Genomic DNA, 10357 nt, shown 5'->3' with positions numbered 1-10357 from the left:
TGTCATTATAATTGTGTATCAGCTCTAAGTTCAAAGAACAGAAATGTCCGTATGGACAGAAGCAGCCAAGGGTCACTTCTGAGAGAACATGAGAGGTGATTTGGGTCTCAAATACGAAATGGAATTATTTTGGCCGGGCTGAAGAAAAGAAGAAAGTCTGTTAGAGTTGAAAACCCATGGACCAGGGAACAATGTTGTGTAGTGAAGAGACACCTGGTTTTAGAGTTCAAACCCCTGGCTTTGGAGTGGCCTGAGGCAGGGCCTCCCAGAGCCTGTACATGGAAACATCCAGATTGGTAGAGAAAAAGGGATACATCCCCAGGAGACTACAGACTGGCCTACTGGGAGGAGAGATTTATTTTGAAGTCTCAAGTTCCTTACCTCTGAATCTGGCTAATGAACACCAAATTGTTTCATTGTGACTGACACATTAGGACTGTTGGACTGAATTGAAGAGAGCTAGGACAGGAGATCGGGTTCCCATCAGACAATTCTTGTTTCAGACAATTCTCTTGTTATAGATAATTTCTTGTTTCTTTCTTAGAGACATGGTTTTTCGACGACCTGGGCTCACATCATTATATGGACATAAATGGTGGAAAGGACTAAGAATCAAGAGCTATTTTAACAGATAGTTGAACATATTTGTCAAAGCCAATGATTTTTATTCATTTCTACTTGTTTATATATATGTGTGTGTGTGTGTATGTGTGTGTATACACATATATATATATTTTTTTTAATTTTACAAGGTGACTAATTTTTCAAGAAGTGAACTCAGTGATTGGCCTACATGTCCTCAGAAAGCCCACTGCTTCTCCAATTATCTCATCTGTATCGGGGTCCCATGTGAAACATCATTTGAAAGATCATGGCTGAAAAAATAAAAATAAAAAGGCACAGCTTGAGATGCTAGCTAATACAGATCCTCCTTGACTTATCAGAGGGTTACCTCCTGATAAAACCATCGTAAATTTAAAATATCCTGAGTCAAAAATGCATTTCCTCTACCTAGACATCATAGCTTAGCCTAGCCCACCTTATGCGTACTCGGGATACTTAACGTTAGCCTACGGTTGGGCAAAATCATCTAACACAAAGCCGGTTTTATAAAAAAGTGCCGCATGCCATTGACTGAATAGTGAACTGAACGTGCACAACAGAACAGTCGTAGGGGAATAGAACAGTTGTGCGTCCGTTGCTGGTGACCGGGAGCCACAGCCCGTCGCCACTGCCCAGCATCAGGAGAGAGTACTGTTGACGTATTGCTAGGCCTGGGAAAGATCCAAATGCAAAACTCGAAATACAGCCTCTACTGAATACATATTGCGTTCACACGAGCGTAAAATTGAAAAGCTGTAAGTCGAACCATCATACGTCAGGGGCCGTCTGTAATCCCTAGGCCAGGGTCCCCTACCTGGAGCAGGTAAAAACAGTGAATGGCAGCATCTGGTGTCGTGTGGGTCATTTAAGGCTCCAAAAGAGCTTTTCCTCCCAGACGTAACTGAGATTGAAGAAACAGGGCACCCTTACAACTAACCAAGTTACTGATAAACGTATTTATTAGTAAAGAACTTTCTAAGTACAAGATTGCACTAAGACGCATAAATGCCTTCACTAAAATGCATAAAAACCCACATCTAGGAAAGTAGCTTGGAGAACGAACAGAGACAGCACTGGGAAGAGAATGGACTCTGGCAGGCCACTATGTCACAAGCCATGGGACCTCAGACCAATTACGATAGCATTCGGACGCCGAGTTTTCTCAACCACAAGACGCAGAAAATAATGCCCATTTCATGGGTCCGCCGTAAGCCTTTGCCATAATCTATTTACAGTGCCTGACACACAGTAGGTTTCAAAAAATAGTGGTCATTATTAGCCAAGTCACTTCACTTGGAGCATGGCTTCCTTGACTATACAAGGAAGCCAGGGATTCCTACTAGGAGAATAGATATGAAAAGGATTTCTGAGCTTTAAAGTTCTCTAAAGAGTTAAGATTATTATCAATAATTGGGACATCAACATAGAAAGCATTAACTAATACAGAGTTAAATAAAAATGAGGGACTTCTATCTCAAAATATGGTAGGCTGGTAACATGTAAACCTTCCCATCAAAGCCACATAAAATGCTGGGTCATATATATCAAGGCTCTCAAATCTATAGCTGACCTTGCATGTAAATAAGGAAACTCCCCCAGAGAGTGGCTGAAGATAAGGCTGTGCCGGGGTCAACTTTTGTTCTCTTTGTCCAAGGCAAAACCACATGGGAACAGGAGACAACGATCTCTTGAGCCACACAGGGTGGAGCGATGATGAATCCAAGACTCCTGCATAAATCCAGGAACATTGAAATTCTATGCTCAGTGGAGAAGGACAAGAAAAAAAAAATCTACCTACCAACAGAGGAGGCATAAAACAGTACTTGCATATATCATCTAGGGTTCTTCGGGGGAAAAAAAGTCTCCTCTGAGAATTCATAACCCCAACCTCATGTGGATTTGGGACTCATGTTTACACTGTCTGTATCGTCTCAGAAACTCCAAAAGAGAAAGTGAACACAAAATGGCCCCACGTGGATGGCAAACTCAAGCTCGAAGCAGATGCTAAAAGAAACCATATCTGGAGGGACAGTTATTCAACGCAGACCTCCCGGGAATCCCACAGATGATGCTAAGCTGAGCATAAACTTGAAAGTGAAAAGTATAAGGAGCAGAGTAAATAAGGCAAGCGTCAGAAAAAAAGTGAAAAGAGCTCAGCTAGGCGCCTCAGAATTGAGATAACACAGTTGTTGGTCACAAAATTTATCAAAATAAAGTAGGAGGTGGGCCGCTTTAGTCGGAGTGTGAGGGAAGCTTCCCCGAGGGAGGTGGCGACGAGGCTGCCGTCTGAAGGCTGAAAACAAGTCAACGGTCGGCCCCTCTGGAAGCCGGACCACGAGAGGAAAAGCCTTCCTGCCGGACCAAACCTGGATCTGTGTGAGGAAGGGCACCAAGGCCAGAACGGCTGGAGCAGGGTCCCGGGGGGCGTGGGCAGGGACGTGAGGTCACGGAGAGGCGGGGGACAGCTCACGTGGGCCCTGTAGGCCATGCCAATGAGTCTGTATTTTATTCTTCGTGGCGATGGGAGAAGCGGACAAACCCGGGACACAGCTCAGAGGTGGCGCCAGCCTGACTGGACACTGGGGGAGAGATGACGGCTCCCAGGGGAGCCGCTAATGGGGGAGGCCGAGGGATCCTGAAAGGGCGATGAAGAGGAGTAGCCGATGTTTAGGGGAAAAAACCCGTGAGTGCATTTACAGGAAGCAAAGGAAGCCAGTTTATCAAGGGGGACCGCCGTGTGGGAAGCCGCCACAAGGTCAAATAAAATAAGGACAGAATAGTGGTCACTGCATAGGGCAGGATGGAAGGTGCTGGCGACCTTGACCTGCGCAGTGGCAGTACCAAGGAGGGGTACAAAAAACCCCAAGCGTTTATGGCTAGCGCATGAGATTGGAATTTAACGGAAAACAGTTGGCATTGTGATGGCTGTGACCTTGCTCAGAGGAGAGAGAAAGACAGAGGGAGAGCAGTTGTAGGAGCCAGAAGGGGGCAGGTGGGGGGCGGGGAGCAGCCACATACACCGTGAGAAACTAAGGCAGAGGAAATGGGTGCGGACGAAGGTGGGGACAGGGGCACTCCTGTCTGATGCTGTGCGGGTGGCCGTGGACTCCTGTGTCTCCGAGGCCAGGGTGCACAGCTGAACCCCACCGGACCAGTTTCTCCTCTCCAGGCTGCACCCCCCACCCCGGTTCAGCTATCCACTTAATCAGTGACTGCCCTTTGTGACCAAGTCAGATAAAAATGGCTAAGGATGCCTCAAGCAAGACAGCCACAAGTCAGGTACTGGTCCGGGCGCTCGAGAACAATCCCCCCCGCCCCCAGACTCGCTGAGGGATTCGCTGCAGGGAGGGGGGGAACGGGAAGGGCCTGCAGGGCGGTGTGCCTAGAGGGGTGGGCGACAGGAGGCCAGCCCAGCGGGGCGGGGCAGCAGGACGGAAGGGAAGGGTGAGGGGTGAAACCTCAGAGAGGACACAGGGGTGAGGCGGGGGGGGGGGACAAACTGCGGGCCATTTTCAGGGAATGAGAGCTCTGTATGAACCACGGCAGGGTTTTGAGCAGAGGAATGCTGGGATCTGTTCACCAGGTTGGGACCTGGCGAGAGACCGAGAACTGTGAAACTCTCAGGGGTCAGGGTGACACCCAAGTGCAAATGTCCGGGCCCTCCTGAGGGTGCTCCGCAGAGCCACCAGGGCGACCTCGAGTGCCCTAAATGTAAGGCGAATTCGATCCAGGCACTTCCCCGTTTGAAAACCGGGGTGCTTCCTGCTGTGGGTGAGTCCGGATCCTGTAGTGAGAGGCACAGAGCGCCTCCCAGTCTGGCCCGGGCCTCCTTGTGCGGCCTCCCCGGCGGCCTCGCCCCGCGCCCTCCCTCACGTGCCGTCCTGCTGCCTGGGCGCCGGGCTTTAAATACTAACGGCATCCCCAGTCCGCGGGTCTAACCCTTCTGAGAAGTCTCCCTGCCCCCCACCCCCACCCCCAGGTCCCTTCCAGGCAGCACCGACCTCTTTCTTCCCAGGGCCAGGCTCTGTAGTGGACCGACCAGGGGCCTCAGAATCAGAATTAGGTTGGGGCGCCTGAGTCACTTAGTCAGCTGAGCGTCGAACTTCAGCTCAGGTCGCGATCTCTCGGTTCGTGGGTTCGAGGCCCGCGTCGGGCTCCGGGCTGACCGCTCGGAGCCTGGAGCCCGCTTCGGATTCCGTGTCTCCTTCTCTGTCTGCCCCTCCTCCGCTCATGCTCTGGCTCTCTCTCTCTCTCTCTCTCAAAAACAAATAAACATTTAAAAAAAAAAAAAGAATCAGAATGAGTTAAAAGCTAAGCACTCAGCATGTTGTTTCAACTCAGCTTCTCACCAAGGTTGTGGGGCCTGTTTGACCGAATTCGTGCCAAGATTAAATAAGGTAACATGAGTAACCAGGAAATAGAGGACCAGGCACACAGTAGGTCTTCAAACAGTGTTCCCCTGCAGACCTCAAGCCCCTGTGGGGCACATGATAGGTTTATGTCCTATTCGTATTACAGATGTCCCATCACTGGCTGGTCCCTGGCCCACAAAAGGCGCTTGATAGACATTGACCTGAATGTCCTGCCCCTGCCTTCCAGAACCCTGTGTGCAGCAGCCGTGTCCAGGGTAAGACGGGGATTCTAAAGTGGCCCTCGGGGCCCCTACCACAGCAGTCACTTGCCCTCAGCGGCAGGGAGCCCTTACTATGCGTCTCTAGGGAACATTCATCGATCGTCTCCACGAATATTTTCCTCATCGCTCTCTAGAACTTCTGTCACCGCCTGCCACCCTCACTGCCTGCTCAGCTGTCCTCCCACTGCTCGGCCTCGTTTGTTCTGTCTGCCTCCACCATTTCTCACCACCCGCCACATGGCTCTTCCTCACGGACCCCGAGCTCGGGCTTCACCACTGTCCACAGGCCTCACCAGGGCAACCGGGGCCCTCGGGGTGGCCAAACACCCCTCCAACTGGCACCCTGCCCTCGGCTCCCTGCGAGCCCAGCACTGCTCTGAAGGAGACGCACGGCACTGAGAACCTTCCAGAACATTCACGCTGCCAGCGACCTACAACCAGCCACGCGTGGGTCGAGCCGGTGGTGATCTTCCAAATACAACGTGAGCGTGTATGCTTAACCCTAGGGCGTTGGCAGACTTGTAGCACGGGTCCAGAAGAAGGTATTTTCACCCATTTTTTCCAACCTCTTCTGGGATCAGATGAGGCAGCCCCCAGTGCGGAGGATGGAGCGCGGGCTCTGGAGTCCCACGGAGACACGTTTGGGTCCCAGCGCCGCATCTCCTCGTGGTGTCTTACCTGCTCCGTAAGTTCTGACACCTCCGTTTCCTCATTTGTAAACTGAGGTCACAAGCGCCTATCCCACAGGGCTAGTACTCGGTGACATTTGTATCTGTCACCTGTGAGGGTATAATAAATCAGCCCCAAACTCAGTGGCTTAAGACAGCAACAGTTGTTCGTTAGCGCTCACGCGTTGTGTGGGTCAGGAACGTGAGAGTGGGAGAGCTGACCTAGAGTCTCTCGTGAGATCGAGGTCAGCTGCTGGCCTGAGCTGGGTTCCTTCCTCGCTCACACGCCAGGCACCAGCCGGGGCCGGGCCCCTCCAGGATCACCGGGTTTCCTCCACGATGGATCAGGAGTCCCAAGGCACATGCCCTGAGAGGGAGAAAGAGGTATCAGCTCGACTAGCCTGGCCCCGACGGTCACACAGCATCACTTCCACCGCCTTCTAGTTGTGAGAAGCACGTCACTACTGGGCGCCTGGGTGGCTCAGTCGGTTGAGCCTCTGACTCTTGGTTGGTTCAGCTCGAGCCGCGATCTTCACGTTGGTGATCCCGAGGCCCTGCCTGGGGCTCTACGCCGACAGCGCGGAGCCTGCTCGGGATTCTCCCTCTCCCTCTCTCTCTCCGCCCCTCCCCTGCTCGCGTGCTCTGTTTCTCTCTCTCAAAAATAAGTAAATGAACTTAAAGAGACGCACACCACCACCAATGCCAGCCCAGAATGAAGGGAAATGAATTAGACCCTTCCTTTTCAGGAAGGAGTGTCGAGAACTTGCCGACATGCTTCAAAAGCCCCGTAGCACGTGGGATGCCCGCTCGTCCGTGAGCAGTGGCACTGGTTTTTGGCCTGATGACTTAAAAACATAAAACCGAAGACTGTCTCTGCCCCACCCTTCTCGTCCTCACCCCACGAAGACATCCGTCCTGTGAGGAGGTAAAGTCACTTGTCCGGCGCGGCAAGAGTTAAGAGGAAGAATGAGAAGAAAATGCAGAAATAGAAATTGTCGACACGTATTCATTGCTGGTTCCACACCAAGCCTGGGTTAGGTGATTTATCGACATCATCTCTGTGAATCCTCAGGACGACCCCTGGGTTTCCATCCTTCTACGATAAGGAGGAGAACGCTATGGCCCACCGATGTTGCCGGAATTGTCTGGGGCCCCACGGCCGGTAAAGGCACAGCAGGGGTGGGGCCCAGCTCGACTGAGCCCCGGGCCTGCGTGTCCCACGCTGTGCCCCCTGCCTAGACAGTGTCAGCTGAGATCAGCAGCCGAGAGGCTTTAGCTTAAGTGTTGCCTCCCCTGGTGGCTATAATTTGAGAAGTAAGGTATCTGAAGGACCAGGCGGAGAAGAACCCGAGAATTTAAGAGGTTCTTGGACCCAGGAGGAGGGAGGCCAGGCTGTTGCTGATGGAGAGAGAGAGGGCAGAGGCTATAGAGGCCCCGCACAGCCAGCCAGGGAGCAGGGGGCTGGCGCGGAGGGCCCACGGATGGTCCCTAACGAGAGTACCTCGCACCGCCCTGGGCCAGCTCAGCTACCTCAGCGGTGCCCCCCAAACGCCTCTCACCAGGAGAAATTCAGGGGCTTCCCTACTTTTCCTCCACGACGTGGAAACCACTCCCTGTGAGGACAGGCATCCTGAAAAATGTGCTGGGGTAGTTGAACAGGAAGAGGCCACCCAGGAGGGATGGAGATTCAGTCCTCCCGGCCAAGCCCTGGGGGATGGGCTAAGGAGACGGAGCTCATCCGGGCCACCAGAGCCTCGCCTGGCCGCGACCAGAGGCCCAGGCCCGAGAAGTCCTCGCACGGTCAAGATCCCGTGTCCTAGAGCAGCACCTCGCGTGGGCCAGCCACCCTCTGTCCACACCGCGCCCCCTCCGGCAGCTTCTACCTGAAGCTGGGCTCTGTTGCTGGGGCTCCAGGACCCTGCCCCGGGTGCTGCTCCCCATTCCTGCCGTCCGAACTCTCTACAGCTCGGTGGCCCCCAGAGCACTTTCTCCTTCCTACTGCGGTATGGCCTTCAAAGCATCCCTCACTCAGTCTCTTCAAAGTCAGCCATTCCGAACACGCGTGCCAGACTCGGCTGTCGGCACCGGGGATCCTGCAGGGGACAAGAGGGGCCAAGTCCCCGGCTTCTCTGAGCCGAGGTTCTGGGGGCCTTCACAAAAAGAGGGTTCAGACTTGACCACACGGGGTTGGGGGGGGGGGCAGCGCATGCAGAAGAACCTACCCGTTTGCCCTCGTGCATCAAATTGAAACTGCAGCCTGCCAGGGTGGATGACACGCGTTGGGTGTGAGACACTGTCCCCGGCGGCGTTGAGCAATGGCTTGGGGCAAGTCGCTTGGCTCTCAGCTGCGATGACTCAGGAGTCACCTCTGCAGCCTGGGAATTCACCTCCACAGACCTTATCTGAGGCAGGAATGTGGTCTGGGCTCGGCTGCTGTCCCCACCACCTGCCTGGGTTTTCCAGGCTGAGGAAGAGAGGGAGAGAAAGTTGCCACATCTCCCCAGAGTACTTCCTCCTGCTCGGACCTCCTCCACGTTTGCAACGATAACAACAACAATAAGCCCGTGAGCTGTCGCAAGTTCTGCCCACACACCTCCCTCGGGAGGTAGATGTCCTACCTGCTGGCATCATGTGGGGCACCTTGTATTATTACCTCGTGTGGGACATTCTCAGGGTGGGGGGAGCTAGATAATGTAACCGGTAAGTCGGTAAAATGGGAGCTGTACTGGAAGAAAAATATACTGGAGGAAAGCGAATGAGAATTTCGCGTGAATTCCACAGCTAAAGACGCAGGAAATCAAATAAATGGCAGCTGGCCGGCCGGCAGCTTTAGGAGATAATCTTACAGGAGAGGTACTTTCCCTCTCCTCTCCTCGGCCCTACTCTGGGGGCTGGCGACAAAAGCTCTGATGTGAGGGGCGCCTGGGTGGCTCGGCGGGTTAAGCGTCCGACTTCGCCTCAGGTCACGATCTCACGGCTCACGAGTTCGAGCCCAGGGGCTCGGACAGCACAGAGTCCACTCTGGATCCTTGTTCCCACCCCACCCCTCTTAGAAGCTCTGCTCTGAGACATATTCTCTGTGGCTGCCTTTGCTCCAGGAAGGGATACGTTGGGGCCAAGGAGGCAGCTTCATTCAGCCGCTCGCGGGCCTTCATAACAGCAAACCCAGCCAGACGTGGCCCCGAGCGACAGGGACCAAGTATTCTCGCGCGCGCGGTAAGAGTTTCCAAAGTGGTGAAGTTCCAAGATCACGTAAATGAGCAGCTTAAAAATGTCATCATGGGCCCAGGTGCTCCCCATGTTCTCTCTCCACCATCCCCAGCTCGTAGGCATTTGTTCTCGTGCTGTCCAGATGGCCACCTCAGTTGCGAGCATCGGATACTCAACTGGCGCAAGGACACGGGGAGGCATCCCCGTTAACAACAAGAAAAACTTACCTGGCGGGTTCCCCTACCCTAGCAGATGTCCCCTCACATCACACTGGACAGAACTGTGGCGCAGAATTACAGGCAAAAGGACCGGAAGTACTGTGACTAGATTCTCCCACCACCTGGGGTTAGGTAGGGACCTGTCCTCCCCTGAGAGCATGCCGACCCACACCCGAATCCAGTCCGAATCCAATCCAGAATGTGGCTCATGGCTGTCGGCAGGGAGGCACCCAGCAGTGCCAGTAACTCAGCACTCCCGCCTTCCCTCAGCCCTGGCACGGATAGCCCCGTGGGTAAAGGGAGATGATTAATCAGGGAAAAATAAATGTCAACTGGTTGTCCATTTCCGACCTGAGTTTCATTACGTTCTGTTTCTAATCACGTAATTTCTGCAACGCTTCATCAGGCAGGTCCAGCAGACAGCTTTCCAAACCCCGCATGTTTTGTCAGCTTGGAAGAAAAAGAACAAGCCAAGGTCAGCTGAAGCCTGACCTTTCCCTCCGAGCAGGTTATGGATGTGTCTACCTACTGAGGGCCTGTGTCATGTGTGTGTACCCAGAGTCACTTAGGAGAGGCGTCGGAAGCACAGTGCCGGAAAGCTGGGTCTCGTCACTCGTCCCCTCTCCGGATGTGACACATCTCATTGCGCAGATAAATGACAAAAGAGCAGAGGAGGCGCTTGACCGAGGTCAGAGAGCCAGTGGCAAAAACAAGATGGCAGCCTCCTGGGATGCCGTCCACCTGTCTGCACAAAACCTCGGGCCCACCTGACCAAAGAGCCGTCTCACAATTCAATCAATACCTACAAATAACCAGAGTCCCATGGATACCACAGACCACAAAAATAAGATGGGACAAGATGGGATGATGGGAACGAGGGGTCTGGAGTGAGTTTCCTGAAGCACTGGCCTTCCTCAAAACGCACAGAAAGTGAGCATACCTCACCTTGGAGTTGAATAAAACTGGAGCGAGCTCATCTTCTGTAGCTTCTACGGATAAGTTGCGGGACCCTGGAGGCAGAAGCG

General features: G+C 53.4%; 1 long non-coding RNA gene across 4 annotated transcripts in view; it reads right to left on the bottom strand.

Moving 5' to 3' along the window:
- Nucleotides 1–275: 275 nt before the first annotated feature.
- LOC109251956 (uncharacterized) overlaps nucleotides 276–10357 on the bottom strand; it is a 42968-nt gene continuing 32886 nt past the window's right edge. For all 4 annotated transcript variants that reach the window (XR_008424682.1, XR_008424683.1, XR_002073787.2 and 1 more), the window contains 3 exons: nucleotides 10278–10342; nucleotides 2174–2331; nucleotides 276–875 (listed from right to left, as the gene is read on the bottom strand). This is a non-coding gene — a long non-coding RNA (uncharacterized LOC109251956). The remainder of the gene's footprint in view (nucleotides 876–2173; nucleotides 2332–10277; nucleotides 10343–10357) is intronic.

The sequence above is a fragment of the Panthera pardus genome, unplaced genomic scaffold (genome assembly GCF_024362965.1).
Source record: "Panthera pardus isolate Hobbes unplaced genomic scaffold, ASM2436296v1 HiC_scaffold_21, whole genome shotgun sequence".
NCBI lineage: Eukaryota > Metazoa > Chordata > Mammalia > Carnivora > Felidae > Panthera > Panthera pardus.
Note: the sequence above shows the minus strand (reverse complement) of the source record. Positions and strands in the feature narration are given on the sequence as shown.